Raw genomic sequence first — 22,013 nt, forward strand, 5'->3', positions numbered from 1 at the left:
ACAACAACAACAACAACAACAACAACAACAACATATATAAAACTCTGAGCATAGTCTCTTTTTCTTCCTGTCTTTTCTCAGATATAAAAATATCTGAGACTAAACGTTCTCCTCAACATTCCAGCCTCTTCCCTTTCTATAGGAAACAATCCTGCTCAATCCCAATGTCGATCTCCGTGAAAACTTGCCCTGCACTCTAACTAGGTGACAATGCATATCACTTCCCTCTACGAGCTTGTTTCTCCAGCTGTAAATGAAGGCAAGAGAGGAAGGAGTGTCTGCTTTCTATTTATAGCAATCTGTTAGCACAAGTATATCCTAATTTTGAAATGTTAAGAAATAAAAGATGTATAAAAATTGGGTTAGAATGCTATCTAAGGTCCCTCCCTGCTCTGACATTATTTGAGCCTGAGAATTTAAATCTCCCTCTCATCCCCACCCCCACTCCCATTCCCTTTTTCCATTCTTACCCTATTTTTGGCCTTAGAACACAGAACTCAGCAACAGTGTGCTGTGCAGGTGGAAGGATTTTAAGAAATTTAGCTTTCTCCCCTGGACCCCCAGTAGGAACCAGTCCCAGAAATTGCTGTGGCTGGAAATGTAGGGAAGCCCAGAACAGATCTGGTTGCTTCACTCAGCTGAAACACAGCCTATCTTTTAAACTTGAACACTTTTCTTTATGATTTCACTGTGTCATCTTCAGCCAGTACGCAATTTCCTTTAGGGAAATCCAGCAGCTGAGTTAGAGAACTACAGACCTAAAAGGATATAAGCTGGATTATAAAGAAACCAAGTTTCTACAAAAGCCTTGTGACACACCGTGTTCCTGTTCTGGTCTCTGGTTTTGGTTTCATTTTGTTTTTGTTTTTGTTTTGTTTTGTTGTTTTTCCCTTTTTTCTCAAGAGCCGAGTGGCTTAAGCTTTTCTGACCAAATGACATTAATTACCGTTTCTTCTTTGGTCCCTTTTAGTAAAGAGAGGCCACAAGCTAGTTCTCCTAAAGATTTATAATTAATTTAAAAATTAGGAATACATATGAAAAGGCATTTCTGACTTCTGTGGAAAAACTTACACAGGATCCAGTAACAGTGAAGCTGTATTTCCTCATGGCAAAAATTGGCCTAGACTAAGTAGCAGCTGCCTTCTTGGGGCATGGCTCTCCAGTTGACCTGTGTCTGTTCCTCCCTTACATCACCTGACCCGCACGGTCAATATCAAATTTATACTGTTAAAGATAGCCCACTTCACTAGAGACTCATCCTTGCAGACAAATGAGTTTGTGACTCCAGGAACAGATCATACCTGCGAATATCTGTGAATCACCAATCATACAAAGCTATTTGTAGTCAATTAGAAACATTTTAAATCCAGTTGATGACATTACAAGTGTCTGGATCTGGCACACAAAAGGCACTCACTAAAGAGTAGTTGCTACTGGGGCGCCTGGGTGGCTCAGTCGGTTAAGCGTCCGACTTCAGCTCAGGTCACGATCTCACGGTTTGTGGGTTCGAGCCCCGCGTCGGGCTCTGTGCTGACAGCTCAGAGCCTGGAGCCTGTTTCGGATTCTGTGTCTCCCTCTCTCTCTCTGACCCTCTCCCGTTGATGCTCTGTCTCTCTCTGTCTCAAAAATAAATAAATGTGGGGCACCTAGGTGGCTCGGTCGGTTAAGCGTCCGACTTCGGCTCAGGTCACGATCTCACGGTCCGTGAGTTCAAGCCCTGCGTCGGGCTCTGTGCTGACAGCTCAGAGCCTGGAGCCTGTTTCGGGTTCTGTGTCTCCCTCTCTCTCTCTGACCCTCTCCCGTTGATGCTCTGTCTCTCTCTGTCTCAAAAATAAATAAATGTGGGGCACCTAGGTGGCTCGGTCGGTTAAGCGTCCGACTTCGGCTCAGGTCACGATCTCACGGTCCGTGAGTTCAAGCCCTGCGTCGGGCTCTGTGCTGACAGCTCAGAGCCTGGAGCCTGTTTTGGATTCTGTGTCTCCCTCTCTCTCTCTGACCCTCTCCCGTTGATGCTCTGTCTCTCTCTGTCTCAAAAATAAATAAATGTGGGGCACCTAGGTGGCTCGGTCGGTTAAGCGTCCGACTTCGGCTCAGGTCACGATCTCACGGTCCGTGAGTTCAAGCCCTGCGTCGGGCTCTGTGCTGACAGCTCAGAGCCTGGAGCCTGTTTCGGATTCTGTGTCTCCCTCTCTCTCTCTGACCCTCTCCCGTTGATGCTCTGTCTCTCTCTGTCTCAAAAATAAATAAATGTGGGGCACCTAGGTGGCTCGGTCGGTTAAGCGTCCGACTTCGGCTCAGGTCATGATCTCACGGTCCGTGAGTTCAAGCCCTGCGTCGGGCTCTGTGCTGACAGCTCAGAGCCTGGAGCCTGTTTCAGATTCTGTGTCTCCCTCTCTCTCTGCCCCTCCCCTGTTCATGCTCTGTCTCTCTCTGTCTCAAAAATAAATAAACGTTAAAAAAAATTTAAAAAAAAATGTTTAAAACAATTTTTTTTTAAAGAGTAGATGCTATTAGTAGTAGTAGAAGTAGCATTATTATAACTTAACTGAGGCGTATGTCATCATTTTTAGGGCAGAATTGGGTCAGTGGTGCCTCTAAGAGAAACACAAATGAGACTCTACAAGAGCAGAAATCTTTACTGAATGCCCTTGGAAACAAGATGGGAATTATATCACAACACATACGATTATTTCACGAAACTTCTCAGTACAAATCTCTCCCCAGAGCTCCATCCTTCAGGGTGACAGCTCATTTCATCTCCATCTCTTCCCACCACTCACCGCCGCCCATTTGCCTCTTCTCTCCCCCTTTCCCTGCTTCCCTTCTTTCTCCTGAAAAGCAGTCTGGTCTGCTCTCAGCTTCTGTTATGCTCCTGTTTCCAGGGAAAAGACAGTAGGCAGAGTATTTGTAAATACTTACATTTAGTGTTCTCTTCTTTTGTCTTTATCTCAATTATTAATATTTAAAGAGTAATTACTGAGAAACTGCAGAAATCCTTCATTCTTTGCCAAATATGCCAGAGAAGAGTTTATATAATTTATTTAGACTGGGCTGGATTGATAAGACCTATGATAGAGGCCCGTATAAAGTACATTAGGAGGTGGAGATGGGGGTACAAATGGAGGTAAATCCGTGAAATCCAGGCAATGCCCCACTTCCTCTCACTGCTCTGCTCTCCCAATACGTCACCCACCAACTTCACAATGAGTTCAGAAAAAGGAGTGGGAGTTTCAGGCGAGGAGGATCATTCCTAGCTGGCTTCTGGGAGGAGGAGGGGCCTAAATGACGCTGAGTGGAATTCTGCCATCCAGAGCTTCTTCAGCCCTTCCTTTTCCTTTCATAAATCCCTGCTCAAACCCCTGTCCACCCCCACCCCAATAAATAGGCGGTTTGGTGGGATCTCTTTGCAAACAGACTGGAAGTGTTCTCAGCAGGAAAGCAACTACTCTTTTCACTTCCTTTCCTTTGCCTAGGGGTCTGTGGTGGGTGCAGGCTTAGGCCAAGAGGAATACAAAGCAATCTTCTTCTTTTTTAAATTTTTTTAAATGTTTATTTATTTTTGAGATAGAGAGAGACAGAGCGTGAGCAGGAGAGGGGCAGAGAGAGAGGGAGACACAGAATCCAAAGCAGGCTCCAGGCTCTGAGCTGTCTGCACAGAGCCGGATGTGGGGCTCAAGTCCACAAACCCCAACATCATGACCTGAGCCAAAGTCGAACGCTTAACCGACTGAGCCACCCAGCCGCCCCTAAAGCAATCTTTTGAGAAATACATTAGAGGGTCTTGGAACAACTCTCTGGTTGGGAATTTAAGGACTATGTGTTTCCTGTGTGACTTCAGGCTAGTTGCTTTCCTGCTCTGATTCTCAATTTTCTCTTCAACAAAATGGAGCTGTAATCCTATCTCTGATTACCTCACAAGACGGTTGGAAAACATATGCTGTAAAATGAGGTACTCACAGGGGAGTTGTCTCCTTGCTCTAATCCTGCTTTGCCACCCACAGTTACCAAAGTGACATCTCTTCTTTCCGTGATACTTGAAGACTCCTTCCCATTGTTTTGAGGGTTTGGCAGTCTTTCCTAGTCTATGTGAAAGTAGTCATAGTTTCTCCCTTGGATGTTGCTATTGTGAGATATAGGTCTAGTTTTTCAGAAAGACCTAGAGATGAAGTCTGTGCCTTTTGACTCAAAGGACCCTGGGTATATCTCCCTCCTTCATTCATTTATTCATTCATTTGATTAGAGGGCAACCATTGTTCATCCAACACACTTTCTTTTAGCCTTTAATCTGCCTGCTGTGATGGGGACAGACTTAAATAAACAAGTCCAGGGTTCAGGGTTCTAGGAGCTCGGAGTCTTTCAGGGAAGCAGCTGAGTGACCACAGTTTGCAAAACATAAGATAATGGTGGCAAAGGGTCTCTATGAGCTTGCAGTTAAGATGTTGGCCTGAGACTGGTGGATTCATTTCCAAGATAGACTCACATAGCTGCTCAGGAGGCTTTAATTTCTTGCCATGTGGACCTCCCCTTGGTGCTGCTTGAGTGTCCTTAGAACTTGGCTGCTGGCTTCCTCCAGAGCTAGTGATCCAAGAAAGAGCAAGGCATAAAAGGCTGTCTTTTGTGACGTCGCCTTGAAAATCACCCTCCATCATTACCATGATATTCTATAGGTTACACAGACCACCCAATTCATTGTAGGAAGGAGTGGAGAGGAGAAGGGAGAAGAGGAGAATCACTGGGGGCCATCTTGGAGGCTGGTTACAACATGACCCTTGAAAAAATCTTTGGATAACTAAATATTTGGGTTCTCTTGGTCCTTTCATGGAAACTCTCTCAGTACTGGTACACTGTCTCTATTCCGCCCCTCATCACACCTGATCTTGAATCTCTGGCCCATCACCATTTTTACATGTGTATAAAAATTCACCCTCGTTAACATAGAGTAAATGGAGGTAGGGTGATATCAAACAAAATGCAACTTTCAGCTGCCTCTGACTCCATTTCTGACACTCCACCACCTTCTGAAAGCTCACTTTCCTGACACTCTATTCCTAGCTCCTTCTCTGATAGAGAGCAGGCTCAACATATCTTTTTGTAGTCCTCCGTGAATTCCGCTAAGTAATGTTTTCTCCACATTATTACGGAAGTGTTTACAAAGTGGGAGTCCAGAGTAGTTTATGACTGTATGAGGAGGAAGGAAAAGCATTGTTAAAGAAGGAACCTCCTTATCCCAGGTTTCTTGCATTCCTATGCTGGGAGTTCCTTAAAGGGAGGAATAGTAGTGGGGCGCCTGGGTGGCTCAGTCGGTTGAGCGTCCGACTTCGGCTCAGGTCACCATCTTGTGGTCTGAGTTCGAGCCCCGCTTCGAGCCCCACGTCGGGCTCTGGGCTGATGGCTCAGAGCCTGGAGCCTGCTTCCGATTCTGTGTCTCCCTCTCTCTCTGCCCCTCCCCCGTTCATGCTCTGTCTCTCTCTGTCTCAAAAATAAATAAACGTTAAAAAAAAATTAAAAAAAAAAAAGGGAGGAATAGTAGCTTATGTGACTGGTGAGTTTGCAAGAAGGAATAATATATACAAGGCTCAGCACTTACCTCTCTTTTTTATCCTTTGGCACAAGCCCAGATGAACCTGGCAGATATTTTAGTCCATACTTTGACAACTCAAGTATTATAGGAGATCAGCAACTGTCTGGAGCTGAGTGAGGAAAAGGTCACAGACATATTAGGGAAGGGTATAGGATATTCAAGGTATGTTGATGGTTTTACAGCTATATAACCCTGTCAAAACTCACCAAATTGTACGCTATAAGTATGTGCAGTTTGTTATGTCAATTATATGTCAATAAATGTGGAAAAAATTAAACAGATAAATGCAGAGAGAATTATGAAAGAATTTTATAATTATGAAAAAGCATTTTATATAATTACAGGATTTTATTATAAAAACCAATGGGAGTCACCTATAAAATTTATATACATGTACATAGAAAATGGGAAAAAATTGTTAACCAATTTAAAAATCTTTCAGATAAAAGCATCATTGTTTTTTAAGTCATTTGTTAAAATTATTATAATTCCACATCTTCCAAATAGTTTGCAAGAAAAACTGACTAATATGATGAAAGATGGATATTTACTAACCTGAATTTCAACAAAAAACAATGGGAATATACAACTGAAAGAGGAAATCAAGTTTTGATATAGTCTTGGGTTTACATATCACCATGAGACATCTTTTTTAGCTATGACAGCCTCAAAACAAAGCATCCAAAGAAGTTGAAATGAGAACAGACATTTAAATTTCTATATCACAAATTATTTTTAAAAATTTTTAAAGTTTATTTATTTTGAGAGAGAGAGAGAGAGAGCAGGAGGGACAGGCAGAGAGAGAATCCCAAGTACGCTCCGCACGCTGTCAGCGCAGAGCTCCACGTGGGGCTCAAACCCACGAACCTGTGAGATCGTAACCAGAGCCAAAGTCAAGAGTCAGATGTTTAACTGACTGACCCACCCAGGTGCCCCTATTTTTTTTTTTATTTTTTTTTAACGTTTATTTATTTTTGAGACAGAGAGAGACAGAGCATGAACGGGGGAGGGGCAGAGAGAGAGACACACACAGAATCAGAAGCAGGCTCCAGGCTCTGAGCCATCAGCCCAGAGCCCTACGCGGGGCTCGAACCCACGGACCGTGAGATCGTGACCTGAGCTGAAGTCGGATGCTCAACCGACTGAGCCACCCAGGTGCCCCAAAATCCATTAATTTGAGGTGCCTGACAGGGTCAGTCAGCAGAGCATGCAACTGTATTTTTTTTTTAATTTTTTAAATGTTTATTTATCTTGAGAGAGAGAGAAACAGAGCATGAGTGGGGGAGGGGCAGAGAGAGAGGGAGACACAGAATCCAAAGCAGGCTCCAGGCTCTGAGCCATCAGCCCAGAGCCCAACGCGGGGCTCGAGCTCACTGACCGTGAGATCGTGACCTGAGCCAAAGTCGGACGCTTAACTGACTGAGCCACCCAGGTGCTCCCAGGTGGCCCTATTTTTAAAAAAAATTTTAAATAATGAAATTCATTTAATCACATGGTACTGACTATAATATCATTGCTAACAAAAATATTTTTCTATAACTAGTAGATAAAATAAAAATAATTTAAAATAATGTTAGAAACAATACTTGTAATAGATAAAATAAAACTTTAAATATTTTTTTAAATGTCTGCCTAACTGTACGGCCAAATATTAACAAAGTCATTTGGCCTCAAACATAAGCCATATTCTCTAACTTAGACTTTATTAATGATAAAAATGACATTTTTTATTCAATCAGCATATGAGATATGTTATCAATCTACATATGAAATAGTTCTCAGTGGGACCTTCCAGGTGGCTCACTCAGGTTGAATTTCTGACTCTTAGTTTCTGGCTCAGGTCATGATCTCATGGTTTGGTTCATGGGATCAAGCCCGAGTCAGGCTCTAGCCTGGAGCCTGCTAGGGATTCTCTCTCTCCCTCTCTCTCTCTGCCCCTCCCCTGCTCTCTTTCTCTGTCAAAACAAACTTAAAAGGAAAGAAAGAAAAAGAAAGAAAGAGAAATACAGTAGTTCCCAACTGAGCAGGGAAAATGTGGGAGTCATTTATTGACCTCCCCGTAATAGTGGTGACATTTTGCTTGATTTTTGAAGACTGGATAGAAGGTCATCAAATAAAAATGTGGGAGAGGGCGTTACAGGCAGAAAGAGGAGAATAATAGAAGATATGCAAACATTAAGGAAAGAACCTAGTCCATGAGGGAAATGCATAACTGTGGTATTTAAGATATTTAAGGTATTAACTGTGTATGTTGGAAAGTGGCAGGATAAGAGGCTATTGAGCCAAGCCCTGGGTCTAGATCCACATTAGACATATGTGTCTTGAAAGTAGAGGTTCCCGCTGATTTCCTGGTACTTAGAACAATGTCTCACTGGGGGGGGGGGGGGGGAATAAAAGAACATTTCTATTATGTTTAATGAATTTGAATGTTTCCCTGTGGGTGATAGGGTTTTAGTTCTTCAGCCTTTCTTTTCTTCTGTGAACTAGCCCATATATTTTTTTAAAGTTAGCCAGAGCTGGTTTCTGTTGCTGACAATCAAAGAACCCTGCCCTGCCTGATTCAGTCTCCTCAATATCTCTGCCATGCAGTATATCAAGGGCCTCCAAAGTCCTTTCAGTAGTGGACCAAAGTTCAGAAATCTCTGGGTGTGCAGCCATGGCATTTAAACTAATAAACATGGAAAGTTAAGAGGGCCCATGCATGTACTAGATGGAAGTCCAGTGTGTGTATTTAAGTCAAGTGTGTGGAACATATGAATGAGCAGAAACATTAAACACAACCTTTAGGAAAAGACAACAGCCAAGTGCAAACAAAAAGAAAGCAGAGTATGCATTATTCATATTACAAAATAAACTCAAGGAAAGCAAACTCTATTTAGATATTTACAAAAGGGAGAGCACTACATAACAAAGTTCATACAAATGGGCCAAATCTCTCCTTACAAGAAGATTAACAACCTTAAATTTCTTTATTATGGAAATAAGAATGAAAATACCTAAACTGAGCAGTCAGATTAAGAAACATGACAAAGAGAAGGGAGTAGACAGAAAGAGAAAAGTGTTTGGCTGCAGGCAGATTCATGTGTGTGGAATAGGGGCATGAAGAAGGGACTCTCAAATGCACAGATCATATGGTCAGAGAGGTTCAAGGACAACCCAAAAAGCTCAGTGTCACAGAAGCAAGGGAAACCGTTTTAATGAAGAAGTAATGAGTTACAGGGGTGCCAGACTGGCTCAGTTGGTGGAGCATGCGGCTCTTGATCTGGGGTTGTGAGTTTCAGCCCCATGTTGGGAGTAGAGATGACTTAAAAATAAAATCTTTTTTTAAAAAAAGAAGTAAGGAGTTGCAGAAATAAAGGAATGATCGGGGCACCTGGGTGGCTCAGTCGGTTGAGCGTCCGACTTCGGCTCAGGTCATGCTCTCGCAGTTTGTGGGTTAGAGCCCCGCGTTGGGCTTTGTGCTGACAGCTCAGAGCCTGGAGCCTGCTTCAGATTCTGTGTCTCCCTCTCTCTCTGCCCCCCGACCCCCGGCTCACACTCTGTCTCTCTCTCCTTCAAAAATAAATAAACATTAAAAAAAATTTTTTTTAAAGGAATGATCAATAGTATCCAATGCAAAAGAGAGATCCAATAAGAAAATTACTTAAATTACTACAGAATTTGGCAATTACTAGTAAGGAGTCACCAGGGTTTCTTCTGCACTTCCCACAGAAAGGAAAGACTTTTGCAGAATTCAAAGAAAGGTCATTGAGGCAGTGGCCAGTTCTTATGTTTGCCATTCAGCATCTCATTAGCCTTCTTATGGTAAGTGTGCTCCAATTTTTCTATGAAAGAGACATCACTTCTTTCTTCAGCCATGTAATTTGGGTGAAGCAGACATACCTCTATGCCCAGGGGTTGATTTGACAGACTATGGGCTGGATAACTTAATGCTCTTTCCAACCCTCTTCTCCCTTGCCTGCCTCACCTGTACTCAGTTTCCCAACCACCTTAAGGTGAGCAGTGGCAATGTGATCTATGGCGCCAAAGAGACATGATATCTAGACAGACATGATAACTAGAACGGGAACATCCATCTTTTAAAAAATTTTTTTTTAATGTTTATTTATTTTTGAGAGAGACAGAGACAGAATGCGAATGGGTTAGGGGCAGAGAGAGAGGGAGACACAGAATCCAAAGCAGGCTCCAGGCTCCAGGCTCCAAGCCGTCAGCACAGAGCCCGATGTGGGGCTCGAACTCACAGAGCCGTGAGATCATGACCTGAGCTGAAGTCAGACGCTCAACCGACTGAGCCACCCAGGCACCCCTGGAGCATTCATCTTTTGGAAAAAGTGGAAGGATCAAGAGAACCACAGCTCTACCTGTCTGAAACCATGGAAGCATGGGATGACACCAGTAGCTGTGTGATCCCAGACTTTCTGTGCTATGAGAAATATAAACCCCTGTCCTCCTGTCCCTTGTCCCCTGTAAATTCTGTTCTCATCGCTGAATTAATCTCTGTTGTAGAAGACCTGTGACTTATGATGATGCTGACCTTGCCCCTGGTTCTGGAGGTGGCTGTGTGACTCAAGCCCATGGCAGTTCATGCAGTACATTTTCTTGATGACAGCAAATTGCTCAGGGATGGGCACCAGAGCAAAGTCAGGACAATTAGAGCCAAAGAAACTCAGTTTCTAGGATGTTCGTGTAAACTGTCATAGAAGCATATTTCTCTTTTCCTGCAGTAACTGAGCAAGAGATGGTGTGTAGGTGGAGCTGTGGCAGCATCTTGCCACCATGAAGGGAGAATCTGTCTGAGACTCAAGCTAGCATGGAAGAAGCTGAGCCCAGAGATGAAGAAAAGAGAAACTGGGTCTGAGGACATAGCTTGAGATTTATTCAAGCCTTATTTGGGGTCACCCCTACGCCTGGAGTTTTCATATGTGAGTCAATAAATTTCCTCTTAGTTTAAGCCAGTTAGTCTTGGGGTTTCTGTAAATGAAATTGAAAATGATTGTATTTTCCAGTGATGGCTGCATCAATATATTTATCTCACTGCACCAGTGCTTTTCTTGCAATGACTGATATCCTTTCCACCAAGGTGGGGTCTGTGTTCCCATCCCTTGAGTCTGGGTGGGGCTTGTGACTGCCCTGACCAGTGGAGGATGGTACAGTGATGCTATGTGACTTCTGAGGCTAAGACATAAAAAGGTACAGATTCCATCTCTCTCTTTCTGTCTCTCTTCCAACGTTCGCCTTTGTAACCCACCCAGTATCTTGTGAGGAAACCTAATCCACTTAGAGAAGCCATGTGTAGCTGCAACCCACAAGCCCAGCTAAGGTCTCAGCTGAGAGCTGGAATCTATCACTAGATGTGGGTGAATGAGCCTTCAGATGATGCCAGCCTCCAGTCTTCAAGTCTTCCAGCTAAGACTGAGACATCACAGAACAGAGAGGCAAGCCATTCTGGTGGTGCCCTGTGGTGCCCTCTCTGATGTCCTGACCCATAAAAAATGTGAAAGGTAATATATGATTATCATTGTTTTCATGCAAACTAAGTTTTAGGATAATTTGTCCTACAGTAATAGTTAAACTAATACAGAGTTCTAATTAATAGAATTCATCTTCTATGTGAGAGTGGTTTAAGAAGAATAGTGGAATGAGAAATAAGATTGCAGAGTGTGAGGAGTGAGTTGAAGATGAAGAACAAGATCTGGAAAGTAAGCTATTCTGGAAAATGTCCGTGAAATCATGTCTGTGGGATTAGGAAAGGACTAAAAAACAAGTCTGAATCCAAAGCAAACAGCAGCCTTCATACTTCCGCTCATCATCAGAGGGCCAAGGCTCTAAGTTTAAAGAATCCACGAGGAGGATCTTTGGCTAACAGGTTCTGTGCATTCCTCTGGATTCCATGGGGCATTAAGCATCACAGGTGGATCGGGGAAACCCTCAAGAAGAAGGCATTTATTTGAGAAGGATTGTCTATTCAAAACCTCTAGCAGACTCCACCGCCTACGATAAAGATCAAGCTCTTCCACCTGGCATTCAAGGGCTTCCTTGACATTTCTGTTTCCCAACTTCTCCTTCACATGCTCCACACTCCAGTAGAACCACAGCACTACAAACAGCACTACTTGATATTCTCCAAAGTGCCCTTCACTCTGCCACCTCTGAGCCTTTGCCCTAATGGGGAAAGAGATCTGGGGCACTAGCTGTGGTGAGAGGGCTCTTGAGAGCCTGTACTGGTTCTCACCTTGCCAAAATCAAGAAGTTTCCTGGAGAGAGGGACCAATTATGTGTGGTCATAGGGCTTCCATTCTTCTTCTCATATAATTTTTAAATACTTTACTTATGGGAGTATGATTTACATAGAATAAGATGCATAGACCTTAAGTGTACAGTTCTTTGAGTTTTGACAGTGGTAACCACCCAGGTGAATAGAATATTAGAATATTTCTATCACTCAAAAAAATTCCCTCATTCTCCTGTCCCTTTCTAGTCAACCCTTGTGTAGCTCCCCTCCCTGCCCCCAGAAAACAACTACTCTGATTTCTTTTTCTTTTCTTTTTAATGTTTATTTATTTTTGAGAGAGAGAGAGAGAGAGAGAGAACCAGAGAGGAAGGGGCAGAGAGAGAGGGAGGCACAGAATCTGAAGCAGGCTCCAGGCTCTGAGCTGTCAGCACAGAGCCCAACCTTGGGCTCGAACTCACAAACCGCGAGATCATGACCTAAGCTGAAGTCGGACGCTGAACCAACTGAGTCACCCAGGCGCCCCAACTACTCTGATTTCTATTACCAGAGATTAGTTTTGACTCCCTTTGAATTTTTTTAAGGATTTTTTTATTTTTAAGTAATCTGTACATCCAATGCGGGGCTCAAACTCACAACCCCAAGATCAAGAGTTGCACACTTGGGTGGCTCAGTTGGTTAAGCGTCCAACTCTTGGTTTCAGCTCTGGTCATGATCTCATGGTTTGTGGATTCAAGCCACGCATCGAAGCTCTATGCTGACAGTGAGGAGCCTGCTTGGGATTCTCTCTCTGCCCCCTTCCATGCTCTCTCTCTCTCTCAAAATAAGTAAATAAACTTCAAAAAAGAAAGAAAGAAAGAAAGAAAGAAAGAAAGAAAGAAAGAAAGAAAGAAAGAAAGAAAAAGAAAAAGAGTCGCAAGCTCTACCGACCGAGCTGGCCAGGCGCCCCTAGTTTGGCCTCTCTTTGAACCTCGTATAAATGGAATCACGCCATATACATTCTGTGTCATGCTTCTTTCCCTCAACATAATGTTTCTGAGATTCATCTGTGTTTTGCGTGCGCCAGTCATTTGTTCCTTTTTCTTGCTGAGTAGCATGCCATTGTGTGAATACAACACAATCTGTTAATTCATTTCCTTGTAGATGGACAATTGGAGTTGTTTGCAGTTTTTAACTATTGTGAATAAAGATACTATGAACATTCTTGAACATTTCTAGTGAACATTGGTTTTTATTTCCTAGGAGGGGAATTGCTGGGTCATTAGACAAGTGAATATTTGACTTTATAAGAAACTGCTAGATGGTTATTCCAAGTAGTTGTGCCATTTCATGCTCTCACCAGCAGTGCACGGGAGTTCCAGTTGCTCTATCCTTGCCAATATTTGGTATCGTCAGTCTTTTGGAGTTGTCAGTGGGTGTGAAATTGTATCGCATTATGGTTTTAATATGTATTTCCCTGATGACTAAAGACGCTGAGAACCTTTCTTGTGCTTATTCGTCTTATTCATATATTATCTTTTGCGAAGTGTCTATTCAAGTCTTTTTTGCTATTTTTTAAATTGATTTGTACCTGCAGCATTCTTTGTTGCCAGGGTTATAGACACAGAATCCAGAAGCCCACCTGGAATTCACCGGGCCCTGGCACACAGGTTCAAGGCCAGGTGTCTATTATCAAAGCATCTGAATCTACTTAGGAGTCAGGCTACACAGAATTATGCAAGTGTTTCAAATTGTGTCATTTGGCATTGGACGTGACACCCGGACAAAGGGCAGAAATTCTGAATATTATATTATAGTGGTGGTTCTCAACCATGGATACACATTATAATCACCTAGGGAGCTCTCATACCCCCGAGATTCTGATTTAACTGGTAGAGGTGCACAGTCTGGGCATTTAGAGTTTTAAAAGCTTTCTGGATGATTCTAATATGCAGCCAAGGTTGAGAATCACTTATCTAAAAGGAAAAGCATTCATTCATTACTGGGCATCTGCTATGCTATTTTTGCTAAGTGTCAAGCTAATTTACACAAAATTTTAAGCCTCTTTTTCACATAGGTAAGTGGTTTGGAGAAGCCAGAAATTTTAATTTATTTATCAGTATCAAGTATCAAACTGCAGAAAATGGACCGTGATCAGTTACTTCTCTTCCTTGGCTTTGTAATTTTCTCAAGGCCTCATCTCATTTATAATAATCCTGTTTGAAATGAGGATTTAGTCTTCACAGTTCTAGACACATTCACACAGCAGTTAACAGGAGAGATGTAAGAATCATCTTTATTCTTGTCTTAAGCTGATGTGGAGACATCCCATGTATCTGTAACTAATTGCCAAGTTCCATCCCACCAAAAGCCAGATTTCCAATTTGGAAAAGGTTATGCCAAAGTTATAATCTAGGGTAAGGGTCAGCAAACTGTGGCCAGTAGCCAAATCCTTCCCGTAGGCTAAATGTAGTCTACTGATTGTTTTGTAAATGATGCAAAACTGTGAACTAGAAATGTTTTTTACATTAAAAAAATAATTATTTATTTTTCAAGGAGACAGAGAGAGACAGAGCATGAGTGGGGGAGGGGCAGAAAGAGAGGGAGACAGAATCCGAAGGGGCTCTGGGTTCTGAGCTGTCAGCACAGAGACAGATGCAGGGCTCCAACTCATGAGCTGTGAGATCATGACCTGAACCAAAGTTAAAAGTTGGACACTCAACTGACTGAGCCACCCAGGAGCCCCTCAAAAGTCTTTTTGAAAGAGTAATAACATTTATTTGAAAGAATTCATGGTTATTTGTCCAATAAAATATTTAGAATCTTTATAAAAGCATTTCATTATTTTGTGGGTGAGTAAAACACTACAGATATTTTTGATGATTGAGATTTTGCCTGCATGGTATTTTGCAGTGTTTTATTATGGAGAGGCTGCTTTCCTTGTTGTATTCTTCCTTCTTACGATAGATCCACATATTCATATCTATGCATTCATGGGGCCATGAACATGTCTTTCTAGGGATGCCTTTCTTGCTGTTCATCCCTTTATGATGAAGAAGGGAGGTGGGGGAGAAGGAAGAAGTTTCTGGTAGGCAGCAGCAAACCATCATTGCAAGCAAGGTAAAGACTACAAGGAATCCCATAAGCAGGATTTGTTCTGTGGTTTCCCAGTTCGCACAGTTAGTCCTGGCACCATTTATCCTGCATATCCATAGTTCTCCAAGATTACTTCACTGTGGGAATCTCCTAGTTATGGTTGCCACTTCTCTTCCCAGGCTAAAGCCACCACAGAGCAGTGAAAACTTAGGGGGTCCCCTTCAGGCTATCATGGTCCTAAATGGTACCTGTTATTTGCAGGGGGTTCAGGAGTATATTTAGCTTTTAGTGCCCTTGATGTGGCTGTGGCTTGTTTCCAGTCTCCAGGCAGGCTTGCAATGAGATGTGTTATCCACCTGGGTGGTCTGGTACAAAGTACAGCCAAGGGAGGGGTCAAAAGAATTTCATAAGGCTGAATAAATAGGCTTGGCAGGTCTTTCTCTAGAATTCCTTTTGTAGATCCAGTTCTTCCAGCTGGAATGGATGTGCTGGTAATGGAATCCAATCTTGGCCTGGAAGCCCGCTGAGGCCCATGGTCTTTTAAATTGCAGTTTGCATGTATATTGTAATTGGAAATGGCTCCACTATTGAAGGCTGTCTTGTTACAAAGTTTACTCAGTCCTTGCTTTGCAGGCTACTTGCCAGAGTTTTGGGGGTGACACAGAATATGTGGTTGAAATTTGACATGAGGGGCGTCTGGATGGCTTAGTCAGTTAAGTGTCTGACTTCGGCTCAGGTCATGACCTCGCAGTTTGTGAGTTCGAGCCCCGCATCGGGCTCTCTGCTGCCAGCTCAGAGCCTGGAACCTGCTTCAGATTCTGTGTCTCCCTCTTTCTCTGCCCCTCCCCTGCTCACACTCTGTCTCTCTCTGTCTCTCAATAATAAATAAATGTTAAAAAAAATTTAGAAAAAATTTGACATGAAAGTTTTTATACACATGTTGGAAAGTTAGTCCTTTAAAGTAAGAATCTTGCTCTGTACCCCTACATCATTGGTTCTCAAACTAGACCACATACTGAGATTGCCTAGGGAACCCATGCCTGGGTGCCTCCCTCAGAGATTCTAGTCTAATTGGTCTCTGATATGACCTGGCCATCAGGAATGTCAAAAGTTCCCTAAGCGATTTCAACGTACAAACAAATTCATGAACCACCGATGGCATTCTCATGACTCAGTCATTTTCGGACTAAAGTTTCAAGATCCTGTGAATGAGATAAATTCTAAGGGTTAATATCATTTTCTTCTGAATAAAGTAAGATTTAAAAACCAGAGCTGCATTATTTTTTCCAGCAGAATGTCAGTAGAGCTCAAAGTGGGAAGTCAAAGTGAGCATGGTCTGACAAGCCTTGTTACAAGAAGAACCTTTTTTTAATAGACTTATAAAAGACTTAAACCCAAACCGAATGATATCAAAACAAACCACAGATGTGTGGGCCACATTTTAATTCCTACAATGATGGTGTATAGGTGGTGAGAGGGTGGGCTTTGGAGTTAGAGGTCCACAATTATAGTTCTGGGTTTTCTGATTGAGCCAAGATACAGAACAGCATGGAAGGGATTTTTTTGTGTCTCATGTCCATGAAATACAGCCAGATCAACACTAAATCATCCTGCACACATAGAAAACTGATTTGAGGATTAACACAACAATCTGCACAACCTGAACCACAGAGCTCAGCAGGTACGCGGGGCAGAGAGGTGAACTGGGGGAGAGAGAAGCTGCGAAGGGCAGGGAACTGTTTTTGCTTGTGGAGAAAGGACAGAGACGGGAAGGGACGGGGAGAATATGGGAAAAGCATTCCCAACCCCCCTCCCCCCCACCCCCGCCAAAGCAGCCGGAGAGAGAGTGGAAAAGTGGAAACAGCCACAGGGACTGAACTAAAAAGGGAGAAAGGAGAAAGGAGAGGGTTTAAATTCCATTAAGATTCAATAAACAGGGAGGTGCGGAGTCTGAAACTCTGCAGCTCGATAACTGGTGGTGCTCTGGTGGGAAGGGCAAATCACCAGGAGTAGAGTGAAGTCCAGGGTCTTTGGTCCACGAGAGGAGAGGTGGTTCCCCTGCTAGGAGGACATCTGGCAGAGGCTCTGTGGACCCGGGAGAACAACCACATTCGCTGGTACTGAAACAAGGTCCTTGGGGGGGTGAAGCCTGGGTGCCAGATGCGTGTCGTGATTTGCCATAATCCCTGAAACACTGCTGCCACACGATTGTGTGAACTTTTTCTGGGGTGGACTGGCACCTGGCCACAGTCTCTGGGGCATTGGCAGCAGCACAGTCCTGCAAACGTTCCTGGGTGTGGCTGGCACCTGGCCATTGCTAGGTGAGACCCTCCTGCAGAGAGGAAGAATGGGTCAAAGCCTCAGTCCCCCAGAAATAAGGGGTCGGGAAACACAGCCGCATCTGAGATAAAACTCAGGAGGGAGGTGCTGCCTGGGGCTTGGTCACGGACAGTGTAAAAGTGGAGTGGATGAAAGTTGAAGACGAAGGATGGGTACGTGATTGTTGATCTGGAGAACTGAGTTCTGATACTAGAGACTGGGTAGTGGGATGGCGCCATTTTCACTGCTCCCACACACGCGCATGTGCACCTACAAGCACCACAACAATCCACCCCAGTAAGTTAAGTAGCGCCATCTAGTGGAGAACAAAGCCATTACACTAATCCCCACCCAACTGGGTCAACCTCACTCTTCAGGAACACAAGTCTCTCTGCCTGCTTAATTTACGGACTGTAAAGCACTTCATAGTTTGACTTCTAGGGTAAAATGAAGTAATTTCAATCCTATTTCAGTCTGTTTGCTGGTCCATATATTCAATTTTCTTTTTTTTCTCTTTTTTTGTTTCTTTTCTTTTTCTTGAATACAGAAAGAGAAACAATTTATTTTTATTTTCAATTTTTATTAAAAATATTTTTCTTTAATTTTTTCTACTATATTTTTTACTTTTGTGTAAATTTTTTCAAATTCTATTTTACTTCCGTCATTTCATTTTGTTCTATTTCATTGTATTTTTTTCAAATTGTCAAATGATTTCCTTTTTCTTTTTTCTTTCCCCTTTTTTCTCTAATCTATTAAGCCCCTTTCAACACCCAGACCCAACACACCTAGCATCATTTAACTGATTTTTTTTGTGAGTGTTTGTTGTTTTTAATTTTTTAAAATTTTAATTAAAAAATTTTTTTTCCGGGGCGCCTGGGTGGCTCAGTCGGTTAAGCATCCGACTTCAGCTCAGGTCATGATCTCACGGTCCGTGAGTTCGAGCCCCGCGTCGGGCTCTGTGCTGACAGCTCAGAGCCTGGAGCCTGTTTAAAATTCTGTGTCTCCCTCTCTCTCTGCCCCTCCCCTGTTCATACTCTGTCTCTCTGTGTCTCAAAAATAAAAAAAAAAAAAAAAATAAAATAAAATGTTAAAAAAAATTAAAAAAAAATTTTTTTTCCTCATTAATTCCTTTTCTCCCTTCAAAATGATGAAACGAAGGAATTCACCCCAAAAGAAAGAGCAGGAAGAAACAACAGCCAGGGACTTAACTAACACAGATACAAGCAAGATGTCTGAACCAGAATTTAGAATCATGATAATAAGAATACTAGCTGGAGTCAAAAATAGATTAGAATCCCTTTCTGCAGAGATAAAAGAAGTAAAAGCTAGTCAGAATGAAATAAAACATGCTATAACTGAGCTGTAATCTCCAATGGATGCCATGGCGGCTAGGATGGATGAGGCAGAGAATCAACGATATAGAGGACAAACTTATGGAGAATAATGAAGCAGAAAAAAAGAGGGAGACTAAGGCAAAAGAGCATGATTTAAGAATTAGAGAAATCAGTGACTCATCAAAAAGGAACAACATCAAAAAAAAAAAAAAAAAAAAAAAAAAAAAAGGAACAACATCAGAATCCTAGGGGTCCCAGAGGAGGAAGAGAGAGTAATAGGGGTAGAAGGGTTATGTGAGCAAATCATAGCGGAAAACTTTCTTAACCTGGGGGAAGACAAAGACATCAAAATCCAGGAAGCACAGAGGACTCCCATTGGATTCAACAAAAACCGACCATCAACAATGCATATCATAGTCAAATTCACAAAATACTCAGGCAAGGAGAGAATCATGAAAGCAGCAAGGGGAAAAAGTCCTTAAACTACAAGGAAGACAGATCAGGTTTGCAGCAGACCTATCCACAGAAACTTGGCAGGCCAGAAAGGAGTGGCAGGATATATTCAATGTACTGAATCGGAAAAATATGCAGCCAAGAATTCTTTATCTGGCAAGGCTGTCATTCAAAATAGAAGGAGAGATAAAAAGTTTCCCAGACAAACAAAAATTAAAGGAGTTTGTGACCACTAAACCAGCCCTGCAAGAAATTTTAAGGGGAACTCTCTGAGGGGAGAAAAGATGAAAATACATACATACATACATACATACATACATACATAAATACCAAAAGCAACAAAGACTAGAAAGGACCAGAGAACACCACCAAACTCCAACTCTACAAGTAACATAATGTCAATAAATTCATATCTTTCAGTACTCACTCTAAACGTCAATGGACTCAATGCTGCAATCAAAAGACATAGGGTAACAGAAGGGATAAGAAAACAAGATCCGTCTATATGCTGTTTACAAGAGACCCACTTTAGACCTAAAGACACCTTCAGATTGAAAGTGAGTGGATGGAGAAAAGTCAACAAAAGAAAGCCAGAGTAGTCATACTTATATCAGACAATCTAGACTTTAAAATAAAGACTGTAACAAGAGATGAAGAAGGGTATTATATCATAATTAAGGGGTCTATCCACCAAGAAGATCTAACAATTGTAAACATTTATGCTCCAAATGTGACAGCACCCAAATATATAAATCAATTAATCACAAACATAAAGAAACTCATTGATACTAATACCATAATAGTAGGGGACTTCAACACCCCGCTTACACCAATGGACAGATCATCTAATCAGAAAATCAATAAGGAAACAATGGCTTTGAATGACACATTGGACCAGATGGACTAAACCAATATATTCAGAACATTTCATCCTAAAGCAGGGGAATATACATTCTTCTCCAGTGCACATGGAATGTTTTCCAGAATAGACCACATACTGGGACACAAATCAGCCCTCAAGTACAAAAAGATCGAGATCATACCATGCATATTTTCAGACCACAACACTATGAAACTTGAAATCAACCACAAGAAAAATTTAGAAAGGTAACAGATACTTGGAGACTAAAGAACATCCTACTAAAGAATGAATGGGCTAACCAAGAAGTTAAAGAGGAAATTAAAAAGTACATGGAAGCCAATGAAAATGATAACACCACAGTCCAAAATCTCTGGGACGCAGCAAAGGCGGTGATAAGAGGGAAGTATATAGCAATCCAGGCCTTCCAAAGGAAGGAAGAAAGGTCTCAGATACACAACCTAACCTTAGACCTTAAAGAGCTGGGAAAAGAATAGCAAATAAAACCCAAAACCAGCAGAAGACAGGAAATCACAAAGATTACAGCAGAAATTAATGCTATCTAAACCAGAAAAACAAAAACAAAAAACAAAAAACAGTAGAGCAGATCACTGAAAGCAGAAGCTGGTTCTTTGAAAGAATTAATAGGGGCACCTGGGTGACTCAGTTGGTTCAGCGGCCGACTTCGGCTCGGGTCACGATCTCGTGGTCCGTGAGTTCAAGCCCCACGTCAGGCTCTGTGCTGACAGCTCAGAGCCTGGAGCCTGTTTCAGATTCTGCATCGCCCTCTCTCTGACCCTCCCCCTTTCATGCTCTGTCTCTCCCTGTGTCAAACCTCCTCTTTTCATGCTCTGTCTCTTCCTGTCTCAAAAATAAATAAAACGTTAAAAAATTTTTTTTGAAAGAATTAACAAAATTGATAAACCACTAGCCAGTTCAATCAGAACAGTTCTGGGTTTTCTACTTAGGAGCTCTGAGATCTTTAATGAGTCATTTGGCCTCTCTGAAGTCTGGTTTATTCATCCCTGAAATCACTGTAACAATGGTTACTGTAGCGGCTTTTTGCAAAGATTAAATATGTTGATATGTACTATGCTTTTAATTATAACACATGGCAATTATGCTATCATTATTATTGATTAAAAAATAGGAATATTTGGGGCGCCTGGGTGGCTCGGTCGGTTAAGCGTCCGACTTTGGCTCAGGTCATGATCTCAAGGTCTGTGAGTTCAAGCCCCGTGTCAGGCTCTGTGCTGACAGCTCAGAGCCTGGAGCCTGTTTCAGATTCTGTGTCTCCCTCTCTCTCTGCCCCTCCCCTGTTCCTGCTCTGTCTGTCTCAAAAATAAATAAACGTTAAAAAAAAATTTAAAAAAAAAGGAATATTTGTTATCTGGGCAGCATCCAACTCACCCCAACCTGTGTTTAATGAGCATCTTGAAAAACTTTTTTTGGGGGCGCCTGGGTGGCTCAGTCGGTTAAGCATCCGACTTCGGCTCAGGTCATGATCTCGCGGTTTGTGAGTTCGAGCCCCATGTCGGGCTTTGTGCGACAGCTCAGAGCCTGGAGCCTGCTTTGGATTCTGTGTCTCCTCTCTGCCCTTCTCCAACTTGTGCTCTGTCTCTCCATGTCTCTCAAAAAATAAATAAATGTAAAAATTAAAAAAATATTTAAAAAAAAAAAGAAAAACTTTTTTTTTATGTCTTTATTTTGAGAGAGACCGAGTGTGAGCAAGGGGAGGGGCAGAGAGGGAGGGAGATACAGAATCTGAAGCAGGCTCCAGGCTCTGAGTTGTCAGCACAGAGCCTGACATGGGGCTTGAATGCATGGACTGTGAGATTAATGAGCATCTTTGATGTAATATTCCTATACATATCAATTTTATTTTCATAATTTCTTTGTTTTTATAGCAGAAATTGCAAACATACCCCAAAGCAGAAAGAATCATATAATTCAGTGCTTCTCAAGCTTTAGTGTTTCTATGATTCACCTGGGGAGCCTGTTAAACTGCAAATTCTGATTGAGTAAATTTGCAGTGGGGGCCTGAGACTCTGCATTTCTAAAAGGATTCCCTGTGACACTCAGGTCTGCTGACCACAAATACCATACATATGTGTGGCTATCACAAAAGACCTTAGTCTGGGGGGCTTAAACAACAGAGATTGA

At 42.3% G+C, this 22,013-nt stretch overlaps 1 long non-coding RNA gene across 2 annotated transcripts in view; it reads right to left on the reverse strand.

The window, feature by feature from the left end:
• LOC132663208 (uncharacterized) overlaps positions 1 to 22,013 on the reverse strand; it is a 55,058-nt gene that overhangs the window by 11,751 nt on the left and 21,294 nt on the right. For both annotated transcript variants that reach the window (XR_014135963.1, XR_013551737.2), the window contains exon 4: positions 5,588 to 5,690. This is a non-coding gene — a long non-coding RNA (uncharacterized LOC132663208). The remainder of the gene's footprint in view (positions 1 to 5,587; positions 5,691 to 22,013) is intronic.

The sequence above is a fragment of the Panthera onca genome, chromosome D4 (assembly GCF_046562875.1).
Source record: "Panthera onca isolate mPanOnc1 chromosome D4, mPanOnc1 haplotype 2, whole genome shotgun sequence".
In the NCBI taxonomy this organism is placed as follows: domain Eukaryota; kingdom Metazoa; phylum Chordata; class Mammalia; order Carnivora; family Felidae; genus Panthera; species Panthera onca.